The 9056-nt window shown below is 42.2% G+C and overlaps 1 long non-coding RNA gene across 1 annotated transcript; it reads right to left on the bottom strand.

The window, feature by feature from the left end:
* Window positions 1-1662: 1662 nt before the first annotated feature.
* On the bottom strand, window positions 1663-5376 carry LOC308188428. Its single transcript, XR_013945501.1, has 2 exons — window positions 5284-5376; window positions 1663-2615 (listed from the first exon to the last, which is right to left on the bottom strand). It is a non-coding gene; the product is annotated as an uncharacterized lncRNA (long non-coding RNA).
* Window positions 5377-9056: the final 3680 nt, after the last annotated feature.

The following is a 9056-nucleotide window of genomic DNA, read 5'->3' as shown; positions in this document are numbered from 1 at the left end:
ACTCCAAGTTTTCTTTGATACTGTTTCCCAAGCTAGGAGATTCATTGCAATACTCTTCTCACAATTGCAGGACTCGTATCATACCCTTGATTTGCAGTAAATGGATAGTTTACTCCAACGATCATAAAATATTAAGTCAGAGGAGCAGTGGAGACCTCGAGATTTAATCCAATTCCACACCTGCTTTGCAATACGGAGTAAAATTTCTCATCTCACGTTCATTCAGCAATGAGCTAAACCAAAACCCATTTCTGACAGATGTTTGTCTAAAGTAAAAGCTGTAGTGACAGATCCCACTCCCTCTCAGTTTTTCATAATATCTCACTTACTTCATCCTTCCTATCATTAAGGTAGAAGTTTCCCTCTTCCTTCCTTTTTGTGAACCACCTACCATGCCTCCTACCAGATTTTTTTATTTATTTATTTTTTTTTATCATAACTCTGCTTAGATTTCTCTTCTTCCAGTTGAACATCCCTTTCTGAATTAACCACTTCCTCCATTGTTTCCTCCTGGGCCATGTTTTCTAGATACCCACTGGGCACTTCTGTAGCTGGTTCACATCTTTCCTGAAATAGGATCACCCAAACTTGACAGAAGCCTCCAGATGAGACCACAGGGAAGGTGAATGTCAATACAGTGTCTGACACTCTAATTTGCCACAGTTAAATTAAAATCTTTAAGCGTAACATTGTGTATTCAGGTGCGTCACTGACCTGTGATGCTCAGGAGTGCTCTGAATGCTTCCTTCTGTCTGTAAGCCTGTTGTGATCACCTTCATCCCTGAAATAATAATCCACTCTGTTCACCCACAGGGAACTTTAAAGCACTTTGCAGCAGCTGGGCAGAGTGGGAGCCCTTAGAGCATCTGGGGCTTGGAGCTGTGTTTTTCACTCCTTTCAAAGAAGCCCCTTGAATATTCTAGGACTGATAATCCTGTATGTTCTAAAACTAGCATTTCTTACAATTTCAGTGACTCTGGCTGCTGTGTTTCACCTCATTCTTTTCCATCCAGCAGTTGCAGCACTTCATTTCTGTGATCCATTGATCTTTTTTTTTTTTTTCCCTTACTCTTCCTAAAACACAAGACCCGTTCTGTTAATTGCTTGTTGATTACGTAATTGCTATTTGATACCAGAGCAATGCTGTCCTCTCTCTGTTTTTGAATGTGCTGCGTTACACATTCCACCTGTTTCCAAATTCTTGTGGCTTAAATAATCATTCAGGGAGGAAACAGGGGTAGTAACCAGAGTAACTATAGTAACTACACTACTCTGATGTAGCAGAGAAATGTCTCTGAACAATCCTCTGTAGAAACAAACAAAAAATTCAAGGTGATAACAATTGCATCTGGTCTTTGAGCTAGTAAACACAAACAGCTTATTAAACAATTAAATAGTAATAAGTTAAAAAGGAATTAAACTACATAGAAAAGATTTGGAAAATAAATAAGCTTACGTATTTATCATCCAGACACATCAAGGTTTTGGACAGAGATGTTAACATGAAGATTTGTCTGCAGGCTCAATGAAACCCACTTCAGGAAAAAGTAAAGAAACTCCAATATTAGAATTATTTGATATTTTCTTTATACTTTGTGATGATTCTTTTTTGTGGTTAAATTTTTAGGTTTTGTTGTTGTTGGTGGTGGTGGTGGTGGGGGGGTTTTTTGTTGTTGTTGGTTTGGTTTTTTTTTAATATCCTTTACCACTGATACTGCTTGGTGCAGTAGAAAATATATCCATAAAGTCAGGAAGCTTTTTACATCAAGCAATACTAGAAAGCACAGAGACAGCAAACCAAGAAATTCAATAGTCTAGACCCTGTAGAGATGCTAAATGCAGTCTTTATTTTGCAGAGATTTATTACCTAGTCCAAGTGAATATACCTTTTTCTCTCAATTCAAGAGATACAAGCAGTGCTTACATTGGCTTGCTGAACCACCCTCTCCACCGGTGTACAAGTTTCTTGTCAGGGATGACAGTTTACTCTAGCTGAACCTCTTGACTTCAAAGAGGAATATAAATATTCAATGGGAGAAAGATCTCCAATGTTCAGCACTGAAATGGGAAAAATGGACTAACTGTTTTGGCAAATCCAGGAAACCATCAGTTTGTTCAAATTCCCTCCTCAGCCCCATTCAGGTTGGAAGTTATTAGCCATGGCACTTGTCATTATGTTGACTGAGGTTGCCTGAGTTTTGCTGGCATTCAAATAATTAGTTATCTGCTGTTTCCAACTATATACAGACGATGCAAATGCCTCTTTTATTGGATATGTGTGTCTTTTAAAAGATGCACCATCAGCTGTTTCAGTTACCGTTTTATGTCTTTATATCACACTAAGATCACTTCCCCCACATGCTACACAAAGCCAGCAAGGGATAAGAGACCAGGGCAGACTAAGTTTAACCCATGAGAAAACAGATTTTCCAGTGATACGGATCGTGGTTTTGTGGTGTCACCTGATGGCAAACATGGTCAGTGGTGTGAGGAGTCATCCTGGCTTTACTTGGAGTTTCTCGGCAACATTTCAAAAAACAAAGGGCAGCATCTCCAGGCAGGATTTTCAGGGTGCTGTGCCAAGGTTCAGCAGTGCTTGAGGAAGCCAGATTTTGCTGAAAAGAGAAATTGATCAGAGAGACATGAAAGGATGCTGCCAAGAGAAGGGACTGCATCTCTGTCAGGGTTAATTTACACCGCCTGTGCTGAACTTGAACATTTTCTTGAAATTACACCTTATCTTTCTAGTAAATAAAATGGACCAGAGCCAATTTCTGTCCCTTGGGGCAAATGGCATGGCTCTTGAGCTCTCTTTTCGCCTGCTCCCCAGACAGGTTGTCCTCTTCTATGCCATATCTGCATGCTCCTGAGCCCTGTCTGAGAGCTGGCACAGGACCCAAGTGGTACCGGAGCACTCAAATTTTCACTCAGTCTGGCCTGAGCATAACCCTGTCCCTTTTTGGCTCCTTTTAGTTTGGTAGTGAAGATGCAGCCTGAGAGACACAGCACCGGGAAGCTGATGGATGCTGGACCAATGCTTGCAATCATATTCTTCTCCTAAGACATTGTTTGTACATCACCATATTATTGTAATCTCCCTTTTCTCCTTGGATTTTCTGTGCAAACCCTAAGGTCCAGCTGAGGTCTTTCCTCTGCCCCCTGCTGTTACAAAACAGACAGTTTATGCTCCCCAGTGGTGAGGACAGTTTTGACATTATTCTCAGCAGTAGCAGGATTGTGTGTCCTGGACAAAACAAAGAAGAGCTATTTGGCTTTTCTGAGCTCTATTTAAAATAATGAGCCTGGCCACAAAAGTTAAAGAGTGATTGTGCAGCAGCTTCCTTCATCCCAGACATTGCTGCCGTCTCTGGTCCAGCTCCAACAGGGATGGCTGAGTGCCAGGAACATGGAAAAAATGGATATTAGCATTGCTTTATAATGAGATTTTTCTTTCATAATGAAAATTAGAGGATATTACGCAGCTCTTGTCCAAAATATTTTGGGTGAGATCTGATCTCTGAGGTCCAGGTGGGAAACCGAACTGAAGTCAGTCCAATCCACACCGTCTTGTTGTCCTAATTAAACAAAGTTTTCTGGGTATGACCAAATGATTTCACATACTGTTTGCAAGGATGAGAATAAACTGAAGCAGCAAGGAGCTGCAACTTATTTCTTGTCACTGAGGTCAGAATCAGGATCGGACCCTCAACAATCTGACCTCATCTTTATGATGGGTTGATGAGTGATGCCATAATACCTTAACTGCAGCTATAAACCACCGGTGGGAGCAGGCAGCCTGTCATTTTCTGGAAAGAACCAACAGAAGTTGCATTTTAATACCTGATTTTACACTGTTGCTCCTTGTTCAATCAGATCAACACGGATCGGACTGATCGTACTGGCAAGAAAAAAAAAAATATTTAAAAAAAAAAAAAGCAGCCCTGAACAAACACGCTTGTTGAAGAGAACTGAGCGTTTGGCAGATTATGTAATGTTGCAGTAAGTAACTGCATAGCTTAATGTTATGGTTTCCATGGAAACCATCAAAATGAAAGGTAAAGGAGTTCAGCGTTCTTGGCTCCGAGGAGAAAATCTCTTCGCTGAGACGTGCTCTTCAGGGAGCTGGGAATTTCTCTGTCTCGCCTGGCTTTGCAAGGAAGGGAACCTTTTGGAAGCTGCGGAGGGGGTGCTGGCCTGCGAGGTGTGAGTGTTGTTCCCTGGCCAGGCTGCACGGGTGCCTCGCACATGGATAGAGCCACATGAATTTTACACGTGACACCACCAGCAAGCAACCTTGGCCACTCTCACGTGGACTCTTGGTGTGACAGTGGGACGTTTGTTTTCCAGGGAAACTTTTTGCTAATAGAAAAACATCCACTCTCGCCTCATTCAGGAAAAAAAAAAAAAAAAAAAAGAAAAAAAGAAAAAGAAAAACAACAAAGCCAGCAAAGGTCACTGCAGAAGGAAAAGGTTTCTGACAATTTCTTATAGTTTTGTGAAAAATTACAGGCACTTCTGTTCTTTTGCTGTGGCTCAGCCCTGCAAAGCTCAATGGTGTTAATGCAAAGACTCCTGCTGACCTTGGCGAATTGTGGATCTGATGCCTTATATCCTAGGATGCAGATAGTGCAGGTCTGTAATTATATTTAATGCAAGATGGAGGCAGGTTTGAGAATGGGCTTAGGCAGGTCAAACTCATTCACCCTCCCATAGCTTTGTCTCAAATGCTGAGATGGGATGCCAGGCAGATGGAGAGGCTGTAACACACCGACCCAACCTCTCCAGGCAACGTGGGCAAGAAGAAGGACATCTGAGGTCCACTTAATCTCTCTCCCTCCAGAGAGCTACAGGACATGACCTTATAGCACGACCAAAGGCTTTACAGTAGAGGCAATGGGCAGGTATGGTTTTCAGAGCAAGCTTGGACCTGTATTTAATTCACAATATAAATCATAGAATCACAGAATCATTAAGGTGGGAAAAGACCTCCAAGATCATCTGGTCCAACCATCCCCCTATCACCAATGTCACCCACTAAACCATGTCCCTAAGCACCAGGTCATGCACCTTCAACAGATCCATCTCTTCATTCGTACACTAGGAAAACATCACACACCCTAAGAACCATCCATTATTTTTCCAGCAACTGCTGTCAGGATTGTACCAGCACTAAGGCATACCTTTCTTTCAAAAAGTTGATGCAAACAATACAAAAGCAAAGTGAAGGGAGCAACCCATAAGCAAAAGTAATGAGGTTTTGTTAATGAGGAAAACAGCTCTTACCTTCTTTCTAAAGACAACTGATTGCCGTGATTACACCACACAGCTGTGCTTTGCCTTGACACTGCTAAACTTCATGGTGGTGTTGAGCCTAGTAGTCTACGATGGTTTTCAAGTAGTTCTGAAATGAAGAGACTCTCAGATTTCAGATCAAAATATATATCTGGTTTCAGAGTTGCAAAGAAAAGCTCTAAAACATGGCGTGGGTGAAACCAGAAAGCATACAAAGATGGTCCTTAACATTTCCCTTCTCTTTAAACTCATATTATTTTGTCTGTCTCCTGATTTTTCTTACCTTGACTCAGTGTTTTCCTTTATCTGAGTTGGCAGTTTCACACCAACAATCATCAGCATTGATAACAAAAAGGCTGAGTTTGAAATCTGCAGTCAAGCCTCTCTTTTTGTGGATTTTAAAAGATAGAGAAAAGGAAAAAAAAAAAAAACATAGGAAATTCCAAATTAAATTACTAAACACATATAAAAAGCTTTAAAATCTTTTAAACACTGAATGTCAGCACAGAGGTGCCTGCAGGACTAATGCTGGTCATTACTTGTGAGCCTGGTCACAATACCTGGTGGAAGGTAGCTGAAATTTTTCTGTGATACAATTCTGGGACAGAAAATGCTGGTTCAGCAATTTTCCTTCCCTTTTTGCATTCTTCCTTTAACTGTTATGAAGCATCCAATTCCTTTTTAGTTCACTGTTTTGATATATTTCTTTTGTTCAGCATGGGAATTAGGTGCCTGAAATCCTTTTGGTATCTGGGCTGCAAATTAATACCCTTACGGTTACTATTTTAAAAGGCTAAGAAAGCAAAGTTGAAGCAGATGTGCAAGTATTTTGATCCTAATTTTCATAATCTACCCACCAACTTGCCTCAGTGTGACTGTGATGACTGAGAAGTGCAAACATTTCGTTTTGACACAGGTTTTCCTACTCGGGGACAGTCTCAGAGATGTTCTTGCTCTGCAGCCACATCTTCCTGCATCATTCAGTGTTACTGCACTCTGGGCTTCTCTTCTGCTGCCAGTCCCATTCTTGTCATTCTGCTAATGAATTGAAGGTATAAAATACACGAGAGCCATAGTTATACGATGACCTGAAATGCTGGAGAGCTAAGCATCCCTTGAAGCTCTCAGCAAAGCAGCGAGCCATGGACACACTGTGTTACACCAAAACAAAGAGCAGCAGTAGTGAGCAGCAATGAGCAAGTCCTACAAGGCCCTAGTAATTTCTCTCACTGCAGCTTGCAGTCCCTAAAACCCACTTTTTGAACACTTAACTTATGCACTAAGGCTAAATGCTGCCTGAACTCACAGCTGGGATATGGATCAGGCTTTGCTTTCACACAGTTCCTTAAAGATTCACCAACAATGGCCAAAATTTAGTTTAAATCCACAAAAGGATTTAAGTCCCTAGGAGGAACCTGCACATATTCCAAAGGGGAGCTTCACCAGGATTAGTGATGTCTAGCAAGTTGTTCTTAAGCAGATAGCTTTCTGTGGTAATTTACGTCCAAAATAATTACTTGTGATAATGGTGGGGTCCCAAAGGGACATCTCGGTTTTCTGCATGTTGAAACCCATTGATCCTTCAGCAGGTACTTCTAGGTCTGCATTGCCTTGTAGAGGAGACCAGCCCTTTATGGAGGACCATCTCCACGAAAAACACTTTCTTTGCACTTCTTTGAGTCCCCCTCACTTGTTGAATTTATTCTGTTTTAAAAGCAGGTGTCCTTTAGAAGAAAAAATCTTTTATATCAGCAACTGTTCCTGCTTCTTCATATGCAAGGTCAGCTGCATCGTTCTGATTGCCGAGTGCTGCTCTGCTAGAGCATAAGTGTGTTGGGGGGTTATTTTTATCACCTCATATGTGTGGTTAATCGAACTTCCTCTTCCATTCCTGGTAAAACCAGCAAGTGTGGTGCTGGAAGTCAGCAGCACAACAATTTCTAGGGGCTGGGCACTGACACCCACACATCTGTGTGTTGAGAACAGAAACTGCTTTCCTATTTGCATAGAAGAAAGCCAAGTTAACGGGAAAAGTACATCTGACATAAACCTAATGACTCTCTGTACCCGTAGCAGTGCACTTTTGAGCCAACCCCAACTGAACACCCAAAATAAACCTGCCTAGAGAGCAGGATGAGAGTCAGTCAGAGATTGCCATCCACTGGTGCTGCTGAGCAATGCCAATGCTAACGGCTTCCTGCAAACCTCCTTGCAAGGCTGAAGCCTTCTTCAGAGCAAACTATCAGATCCCAGTGAGGGCCTAAGAAAGCAGAAATGTCAAGTTCTCCCCCTAGCTTGTACCTACGCCGTGGTGCAAGTCTTTCTTGCAGTTGGATGTGGATGCCGTAACTTTTTACGGGTTCAAAAAGCAGCAGAACAAACTCATGGAAGAAAAAGGCGTTGAGGGCAGTTAAATATAACGGTGTTAACTCTGGCTTGCAAATCTCTGAGCAGCAAATAGTTAGAGGAAAAAGAGTTCTTGTGGAGTTTGTATCTCTGAAACACTACAAAGGATTTGTGCTTGGCTATTGAATCACAGAATCACAGAATTGGAAGAGACCTCCAAGATCACCTAGTCCAACCCATGACCTAACAGTAACAAGTACTCCACTAAACCATATCACTAAGCTTTTGGTGGAGACAGACTGCTGAGTCAGTACAGCCTTTGGGCTGCTCTGGGAAAATCAGCCTTTTTTTATCCTACTTCCCTTCTGGAATAGCTTTGAGATCCTGCAAAAGGTCCTGGGGATTAGATGCACCTGTGTGCTGAAAGGACCAACATCTTGACCTATGTGTGTTCCTCCACTCACTCCTGACCTGGGCTGCACAAGGCTGTGCAAGAGGACACACGATGGGGCCACACCTGGACATCTCTCCTTACAAGTGTGGTGGGACTTTGTCCCCAGCACAGAGCTCCACCTGCCCCAAACCCTTCCCTTCAGCAACAAAGACCCCTCCACCACCTTCAGCAATAAAGACCACCTCCACCGTCTCTCTGCCTCCCCAGCAAATTACCAGTGCTACAAATACCTCCCAAGGTGACTGGTTTTGATTTTATTTTTTGTTATGGATGCTTCCCTTCACTTGATGTTATTCCACAATTCTCCCCTGCCCAAGGTCCAGGTTCTGCCACTGCTGGTCCTCCTTACTTCATCAATTAAGAATGGCACGAGGCTAATGGCACTAATACAACCCTCAGAGACCTTTGTGAGATGGAACACAAGCACCAAAGTGGTGCTGTTTTATATGTTCTCGCCAAACTCCAATGATTTCCATTTAGGAAGTCCCAAACAGAGGCCACAGACATTAACTGTGGAGGTGAGCATGTTTCTGTGCCTACGTAGTCTTGCTTCACCCACCAACTTGATTTTATTGATGGGAGCTGCTTATTGATGGGAGGTGTTGTCTTCCACGAAAACTTCAGAAAATATGATGGATGTTTTGCTGAGGAAAATCAGATCTTATGTTCACACAATCCCCCATGGAATACATGCTCCTGTTGTGAAACATTTGCTGCTAGATATTAATGCTGGAGACGTCTTCTGTCAGTGGCTTTATTAAACAGCATGGGGAGAATTTTGCATCCAGCATCCACCTTAATATCGATGTGTTCATATGAACAGATGTCTTCATGCTTCCTGCACAATGTGTTATCAGATTAGAGATTTTACAGCAACAGCTTTAATTAGAAGTGCATTATTTGTCAGTACAAAAAGCTTATTTGAGAGGTGTAAATCCCCTCTAGGTTGGGGTCCTGACCTGTC

The sequence above is a fragment of the Anser brachyrhynchus genome, assembly GCF_964034855.1.
Source record: "Anser brachyrhynchus genome assembly, chromosome: 1".
In the NCBI taxonomy this organism is placed as follows: Eukaryota; Metazoa; Chordata; class Aves; order Anseriformes; family Anatidae; genus Anser; species Anser brachyrhynchus.
This window is presented reverse-complemented; position numbering and strand designations above follow the sequence as displayed.